Below are 8,970 nucleotides of genomic sequence, written 5' to 3' on the forward strand. Positions count from 1 at the left end.
AAAACAATTGAGAAAAACACAAAAAAGTTCTGCCTCCATCCACACACTAGTATTGGATCTACTATAACAAAAAAAAGGGTCAATATATGGTCGAATAAAAACAGTAGAGTGTTAGGGCTATGCCTCAAAATCACAATTCTGGAGACGAAGAAAAGAAGATAAGGGGACCAGATCGATCGTAGCACACTCAGTGCATCATCGTAGCCTGCCATCGCTTTGTCATGTCGACCAGAATCAATCATACATGGTCCTCCCAGTTCATGCTTGCGTCTCCCTCTACTAGAAGACAAAGGGGAATGAGGTGTGAGGAAAAGGAGAGCAACGTATGGGAGTTAGAAGGGAAAGCGAGCAGCGACAACGACCCTCTATTATTTCTTGACTCTGGCAATTCTAAAACGCAGACCAGAAACACAACATAACATAAAAGCAGACCCCTACCGCATGCCACGAAAACGGGCCGATAACACATGCACAACATGAAAGGGTCGATGCGTGACGTGAAACGGGCCAACCAGGGGACATAGCAACGCCCTACACAGCGATTAGCAACGCGAGATCAAGCGTTTGCAAAATTTAGCAAATTAGTTTGTGTCATGGAGACTTAATTAAATGAGACATAACTAAATCTCATCTAGATGAGAATTATCAAATCTGAAAAACAAAAAACTGGAGGGGTGACATACGATTTTTTCCACTAGATTAGGCAAGTAAATTTTATTATGTTAATACATGCCATTTCCGTATGGTATAGAAAAACAATGACACTAAAACATATCAGGCTGCGTTTGGCAGCATAGTATTTTCGAAGTTTCAAGATAATACCATGGTAGTTTTAGAAACCACGGTTTGAAATACTTTGATGCGTTTGGTGTAAATAAAAATTGAAGTTTTATAAACCGGAGTATTTCTAAAACCGTGGTTTTTCTACAGTATTTGAAAAAGAGGTGCCGGCCTCTTTTTTCTGAACTGAGAAACACAAGCATCTGATTGCTGTTTCCCTGCTTTTTTTTTCTCATGGGTCCATCTTGTACCTGCCGCCAGTATATTTTTCGAGACACCCAGTATATTTTTCGAGTGAGGTACCTGGCCAGTATGCAGATTGTTTTTTTGGAGACATAAACGATCGACCAAATCCATCAGGCCTCAGAAAAGTCCAAGCGTGTTGATGTGCAGCTTTCAGGTCGATGACCAGCCGGCTGTACGGCGCCGCCGGGTTTCCGAGCTTGACCAGCGCGTGGTGTACACATCCTTCGTGGAAGTGCAGGAGATAGACGAGGATGAGTTGACATCGTTCATGGTGAGGCTAGTCGGCAGCTGTTAGCACAGGCTGATTAATTCGTTCATGCAGCCCGTTAATTGTAGCTGACTTAGGTTTAGCTGCGTATCTGTCGGTCAAAACTACGTACAAGACAAAGCTGACCAAACACTTCGGTAGTATTGCCAAAGGGGGCGACGCTACGCGTCCACCGGCGAATCCGCGCGATATATCCGCCACCTCGATGACCGTTCGATCTACGCGCGTGTAGCCGTCCGATCGATCTCCTAGCACGCGGCTCGGTCGCCTCCCCTCACTCATTAATTCCTGAAACAACGGTCGAGTTGCAAAAACAAACGCTTTGTCCCGGCCCTGACAGACCCGCGCCTCGTCGCCTTCTCGACACACCAATTCCCGAAACAACAAACCAGTTGCAAAAACAACGGCCGCATTACAGAAACAATCCTGAAACAATGATCGCGTTGAAGAAACAATTCCTAAAACAACGGTCGCATTGCAGAAGTAATTCCTGAAACAACGGCTGCGTTGCAGAAACAACTACCATGTTGCAAAAATTTGAAGATTGCCGAAACAATTCCTGAAACAACGGCCGCGTTGCAGAAACAATTCCTGAAACAACGGCTGCGCCTGCTTCGCCGACGGTTACGGGGACCTTCGGCGGGCTCGCGCCGCGGCAGAGGCGGCGAGGCGAACGCGCATCATCCGCCAGGGATGACTACACCATGGTCCCAGCCTCACGTTCACCGACCGCTCGGGCCCGACCAGCCTTGTCGCTCCACCGTGGTCGGTGCCCACAACCGGCGGAATTATGTCGTTGTCGTCGCCTTCTCTCGCGCCTCCCTTCTGGCCGGACTGCAACATGTGCCCAGTTGCAAGAATGAGAGTAGGTTACGAAAACACTTTGCATGGTGAGATGAGATGAGCCTTCGGGTGAAAGCTGGGTCAACACATGGATAGAAGAAAGAACATCTCTGGCCAACATTTCACTAGAGATAAGGACGAAGGAGAGATATGGTATGCTGGGCCATGAAGACGCGTGACAAGCGCAGGATGCGGTGGACGTGAGAGAAAACATCGGTCGGTTGACCCCCAGCTTTTCCCATTGCCAAAACTATGAAAAACAACAGTTTTGGGAAATCAAAGTATTCATTGCCCGCGCGTTGAAATCAAACTATGCTACCAAACTAGGCCACTTGCGAGTTTCTTGAGGCCAATGCTACGGATCAGCCGGCTGATCCCGCATCGGCCCACCCGATTGACTTGATCATAACCGTTAGATGGAGACGCCAAGTCATTTAGTTTCTTTCACACCTCACAGCCGTACGCGCGCGTTTGCATACTGGCAGCACGACAGCGTCGCAGCGGCTGCACTTGCATTAGGCGTGGCATCATTCAACCATGCACGTCTACTTCTTGTACCGGCATGGCCGCGAAAAGTGGTGTATTCAATTTCTAGCAAGTGCATGGCAGCGGCATGCAAACTTTGGAGGCCAAAATGAGCCGCCATTGCAGCGACACGAGCTGCTGTAAAGATAAGCGCCCGAGTGGCTACTGCGTACAAGGGCTGACGCAATACAGGCCGAGACAATGATTCTGCGACGTTTTGCAATGCTGGATGCCGGACTCTGCGACAGTGACGCGACCTCTTCGAGGACCGTGGCAATGTTACAAGGCGTGCTTCGATGACCATGGCAATGGCGCGGTGGCGTTATTCGAATGGCCATTGCGTGATTTGACGGCTGCGGCGATGTTGTTGTGTCGTTGTGCTTCGACAACCATGGCGATGCTGCGACGTACGGCTGCTTGACTACTTCGATGATGCTGCGACGACGTGCTTTGACGGCCGTGTCGGCACTGAGATGACAACCTGGCTGCTTCGATGATGCTAACGTGTTATAATGGTTGCGGTGATGCTATGACACCATGCTTCCAATGGTTGCGGCGATGCTGCAACATTTTGCTTTGACGACCACGGCGATGCTGTGACGGAGACCAGATGCTCTGATGATGATGTGACGGTGTGCTTGACGGTCCCGGCGGTGTAGTGACGACGGCATGGCTGCTTTGACGACGTGCTTCGATGGCCACGGCCATGTGGCGACAACGGCCAGGCTGCTCTTGTGATGCTGCCATGGCATGCTTCGACGACAGCCAGGCTGCTCCAATGATGTTGCAATGGCATGCATCGATTCGATGGCGATGGCATCAAGGACGCTACTCCATGCCTGACCAACATTACGGGAGATTTTTCAGATGCACAAAAACACGATGCCCAATCCGGCAGCCCCACCTGCAGCAGCCCATATTTTGCAGCGTGCACATTCCGGCGCCCAAAATTTGCAGCCCGGGATACCGCTTTTAGCGCGTGCGCTAAAGTTTTTTATGCGCGCTCTATTTTACTGCGTCTGTTGGAGCACTGTTTTTGTCTCCGGCGCATAAAAACTACGGTTTTTAGCGCGTGAGGCATTTTTTGTTCGCCTGTTGGAGATGCTCTTAGCAGTCTGAATCTTGGGATCCTAATATCCCAAACATTATTCTTCATCCTTATGTAAACGACCTTGGTATCATTTGATGAATAAAGTTGTTATGCTAAAGAAAAGACCTTCTTTTATTTCGGATTGTCAAATACCAATATTCATGCTTCATAGCAACAACTCCCTCCCCCTCCCTTCTACATGGAGATACCAAAAGTCAGGCCTGAACCTTGAAGCGCCTCCTCGACGATCTTGTCGAGCCGCACCGCCATATCGGGCGTCATGTGGTTTTTCCAGTTGCCGACCGCTCCCTCCTGAAGTATACGTCGTTCTTGATGCCCATCATGGCGCTGATGCTGGCATTCTTGTTCACCTCCGAGAGTCTCTCAAAGCTACAGAGCTGCACGATCTCCTGCACCACCCCAGCATCCTCCTCCGCGCATGAAAACGGGCACCCCATGAACGCCGCGAGATTCATCGCCTTGCCGATTGGTCTTGCAGCATCTCCTCATACTTGAGGAAGAGCACCTTCTCAGGCCTCCTCTGGCTCTCCTCTCAGTACTCTAGGGTATGGCGCCAGTGCGGTCCGGAGCTGGTCTGCCCCTCACAGAAGAGCTTGAACGCCTCCTCGAAGGTTGGCGAGGGAGACTGCAGGCCAACCACCCGGTGCAACGCCACTGCAATCTTGTTGTTGTAGATCCAGAAGGAGACCATCGCGTCCTTGGGCTCCCGGCAGACGTAGACGACCCGACCGCACTCTATTGTGTGGTTGGGTAGCAGGGAGTAGGGCAAGTGGGGTTGCAAGCAGTCGGGGAGAAGGGAGCGTGATGGTCTCAGGTATGGGCTTGGACTCGAGGAAAGCGACGCAGTCATGCGAGTTGCGGTGGTCGAGCGGGTAGTCTAAGTCGGACGGCGAGTACATGGCGCGGTTGAGCGTCGCGAAGGCGAGCGCCTTGAGCCAGGTGGTGTCGGACTAGGGGCAGCTGGCGAGGAAAAAGTCCGTTGGCCTTGGCTCAAAGGATTCCTGGGCGGCGGCCATGCCCTCGAGAAGGAACTCACAGATCCAGAAGCCTCGGTACTGGCGGGTAAGGTGTACCGGGCACCATGGGAGCGACACCATGATCTCAGACATGTCAGCCTGACCCTGAGAGGCGGTCTTGTCGACATCTTCCCCGGCCATGGTACCGGTGGGAGCATCACTCATGGCTTCTCTTTGTAGGAGGCAACCGGATGAGCCGGCGATGGACGAGTGGAGGAGTGTCATGGCTTCAAGGGGTAAATATTCTCTTATACTATATCACGATCAAGTTGGTTTTCCACTTCAGCTTTATAAATCTTGAAAAAGTTCAAAACCTCATCCTTAGATTTCAGAAGATACACATGGCAGTATCTAGTGGAGTCATCAATTAATGTCATGAAATATTTCTTTCCACGTTTTGTGAAAACACCATTCATTTCACATAGATCTGAATGTATGAGCTCTAGTGGTGCAAGATTTCTCGCTTCCGCAGTCATGTGAGACTTATGAGGTTGCTTAGATTGCACACAAACTTGACACTTAGATCCCTTGACAGTGGTGAAACTAGGGGTTAAGTTCAATTTGGCTAGTCGCGTCATGCAACCAAAGTTAACATGACAGAGACGTGAATGCCACACATTTGATTCACTATTGTTGCAAACATGATTAACAACTTTATTGCAAACATCTGACAAGGATAAATGAAACAGGCCTCTTGACTCATTACCAACAAAGGTTCCATACTTGGATATTACAAATTTATTCGACTCAAAGACAAGCTTGTAGTCATCTCTACATAGAAGAGATCGACTAGCAAGATTTTTTTTGACGAAGGGGGCATAATGCACATTCTTCAGCCGCACGATCTTCCCCGAATTAAACTTCAGATCAACCGTGCCAACACCACGAACAGAAGCACTTGAACCGTTGTCCATCAGCATGGTTGAAGTCCCTGCGGTCTGATAAGACGAAAACATGGAAATATCACCGCATACATGCACATTAGCACCGTGTCAATCAACCAATCAGGGGAATGACATACTGAAAGAATAGTGAGAAATATACCATACCCAACATCCTTCATGTTAATATCACCAATGACCACATTAGCGGTCTTTCCGTCTTTTCCAAGATGACGCTTGTCATAACGATTAGGGCAACTAGGAGCCCAATTATCAGGATCTCCTCGATTAGGGCAACTAGGAGCCCAATGATCAGGATCTCCGCACATATGACAAACACCTTTCTTCTTGTCATTCTTCTTCTTGAAGTTGGTGTGCCGTACACCCTTGTTCTTCCCATCAAACTTTGCTTTACCATTAAACTTGCCCTTGTTCTTGAACTTGTGGGATTGGAAGATTTTCATGTGTACCAGATTAGCACTAGATCCTCCCTCAATACCTCGAGCACGTGTGTCTTTTGCTCTCGCCTTTTCTTCCACATCAAGAGTACCATTGAGATCCGAAATGGAAAACTTCTGCCTCTTATGGTTCTGTAAGGTAGCAAAGTTCCTCCACGAAGGAGTAAGCTTAGTGATGATACCTCCGGCAACAAACTTGTCCGGTAGCATACAATTGAAGTGCTCAAGTTCTCTAGCAAATGACTGTATCTCATGAGCTTGCTCAACAACAGAGCGCTCTTCAGTCATCCTGTAGTCATAGAATTGTTCCATGATGTACAACTCAGTGCCGGCATCCGAGACCCCAACTTGGCCTCGAGTGCATCCCACATATGTTTTCCATTATCAATTGATGCATAAGCATCAACTATGTTCTCACCAAAAAAACTCAAGAGAGCAGCCTTAAATAGGGTATCCATTTTCTGAAAAGCTTGTTCCTATTGAGCATCATAATCTCCTTCAGGTTTACCAAGAGTGGCGTCATAGCAGCTCATGGTCTGAAACCATAGAACGGCTCTCACGCACCATCTCTTTTAGTGGATACCCTCAAACATAGGAGGTCTTATGGAAGCAGCAAAACCACTTGAGGTAAATTTCCTATAATAAGGTTTTTGGATTGTTTGAAATATGAGCAATTTACCATATGATTTTACTAACCAAAATACTAGATAAAACATGACTATTATAGCAAAAATAAAACAAGTCATGCAATATGATGGAGAGAATGTGAATAGCATCTTCATTTATGAACTAGAACAGAACATATTGAGAACAGAAACTAGATCTAGAAACTGAGGCAGGATCTCAAACAGAAGAAACCTGAGAACTTATGGAGCATCGACAGAAGCACAAGGTTGTCGACGTCAGGGAAGTAGTCGTCAGAGTCCGTGATGAACATGGCAGTAGTCGCGTAGAGCGCTCCCCAAAAACCTTCTCACCCTTCTCCCGTACAGGACTAAAAAAGGTGCGGTTTCGGAGGTCTATTGTCCCAACCTGCAGTGCACGCCGCAGGCCAAGATGGGGAAGATCGTAGCGGTAGCGCAGTGCTCAGGGAGGTGAAGCAAAAGAGGGAGGCGAAGCAAAGCGAACAGCTCCCGCGTGACCATTCGTATACCCGTCGTGCATGGTGAAAATTTAGACATCGGCTCAACTCATTCCAGCAACCCGCGTCGCGAGGTGGGCGGCGGAGAAGGATAGCACGTGGATGTCCCTCTTGGTCTCATACTCATACATGTGGGGAAACAACCTCCATTATAAGGAGGTCCAGCTCCCACTAAACTAGCAATATGGGACTAAACTTTCATAGTACCCCTTGCCTTGCACGAATGGGCTAAGTGGACCTATAGAATTTATTAGGAATTTGTGAAATTGCTATTGGGCTATCCCAAAATAGACTAAATTTCAGCAGTCTCCCAGGCTACCCAGTGGTCCGAGCTGCCTTTTGTAATCTAAACAGACTGCATGGAAGTGGTAAAGCTGATCGAGGGAGGTGATGGTGACCAGTCGGAGCATATGACGTTGATGCGCGAGATTACTTCGCGTCTTTGGGTACGTGGTGAGTTAATCTTGTTAAGCGAGAAGTGTGGATTCAATCAGGGGCAGGTCTAGACCCCTGCCAATCACTCGCCCCCTCAACCGTTTTCAGTGGGCTGTATACTGTACATCGCTAATGGCCGCAGCTAATTGCATCATTAGCACATATAAGATAAGTATTACTTGTATTATTCATTGAAACAGCAACACCGAATATAAAAGACCAGAGCCCAATAGCCCATCCATCTAGGCGTATAGTTGTGGCTGACTGTTGTTTTGCCCCTGGACAATGTGATCGATCCGATCGATTGAATGAGTCTTCTGCTGGACTCTTAGGGTATTTGCCGCGGCCGCTCGTCACGACTCACGATGACTATACCATCCACCGGTCTAAGTCCACTGTCCAGATACGACCAGACACAGGTGGATTAGATCATCAGAAATTCAGAATACGGCTAGAGGCTGCTAGCCAGGTGACCAGGATCGAAGATATTGGCAGCAGGTACCACTACGCACCAGTCGTTCTTTTCATGAATTATGATCTTAGTCTGGTTAATTAGTATTGCGTACAAAATAGAGCTTTTGACAATTTGTGCATCTTTGGATCCACATCATGAGATATTTCACGTTTTAAATATATCCACAGTGGTGGATTTCTGTATCCTGTAGTCTTTTATTGTCGAGAATGGGCTCAATTTGAGTCTAAACTTGCCCATTTCAACCATCTAAACCTAAAAAATCTAGTCTTCACTTGCTAGTTTAATAGCCGGATGGTTTTAAACAAGTAAAACTACTACATACTCAATGGTTGATAGATTAATGCGGTTGGTTATAACTCTTCCAATATCAACCGTGACAACAAAAAAAGCTTTTTCGACTATGAACTAGTCAAGACAAGTTTTCGAAACAGAATGAAGATGATTTCTTTCGTCATTATATAATTGTCTATATTGTTAAGGAAAAATAGTTGTAGAGTTCATATTATCAACTTGTTCAATACTGGTGGTTGTAGAGTCCATTTAAGTTAAGAGAAATATAACATTCTTTTGTAGTTTCAGATATACATGCATTTTGATGATTTATCATCAACACTATTGCGAGACTTGAAATATCATGATTTTCTGTGACTTTTGTGAATGTTGGCTTTTCGCCCCCGCCCTCCCCCCCTCATATGACCAAATCCTGGCTCCGCCCCTGGCTTCAATCCAGTCCGAATGAGGTTCTGGACCTATGTAATATACACATGGCTGCTGCTTAATCAACGAATTCA

The 8,970-nt window shown here is 47.3% G+C and overlaps 1 pseudogene; it reads right to left on the minus strand.

The window, feature by feature from the left end:
- Positions 1 to 3,947: 3,947 nt before the first annotated feature.
- LOC119360167 lies at positions 3,948 to 4,930 on the minus strand (annotated as a pseudogene).
- Positions 4,931 to 8,970: the final 4,040 nt, after the last annotated feature.

The sequence above is a fragment of the Triticum dicoccoides genome, chromosome 2B (genome assembly GCF_002162155.2).
Source record: "Triticum dicoccoides isolate Atlit2015 ecotype Zavitan chromosome 2B, WEW_v2.0, whole genome shotgun sequence".
NCBI lineage: Eukaryota > Viridiplantae > Streptophyta > Magnoliopsida > Poales > Poaceae > Triticum > Triticum dicoccoides.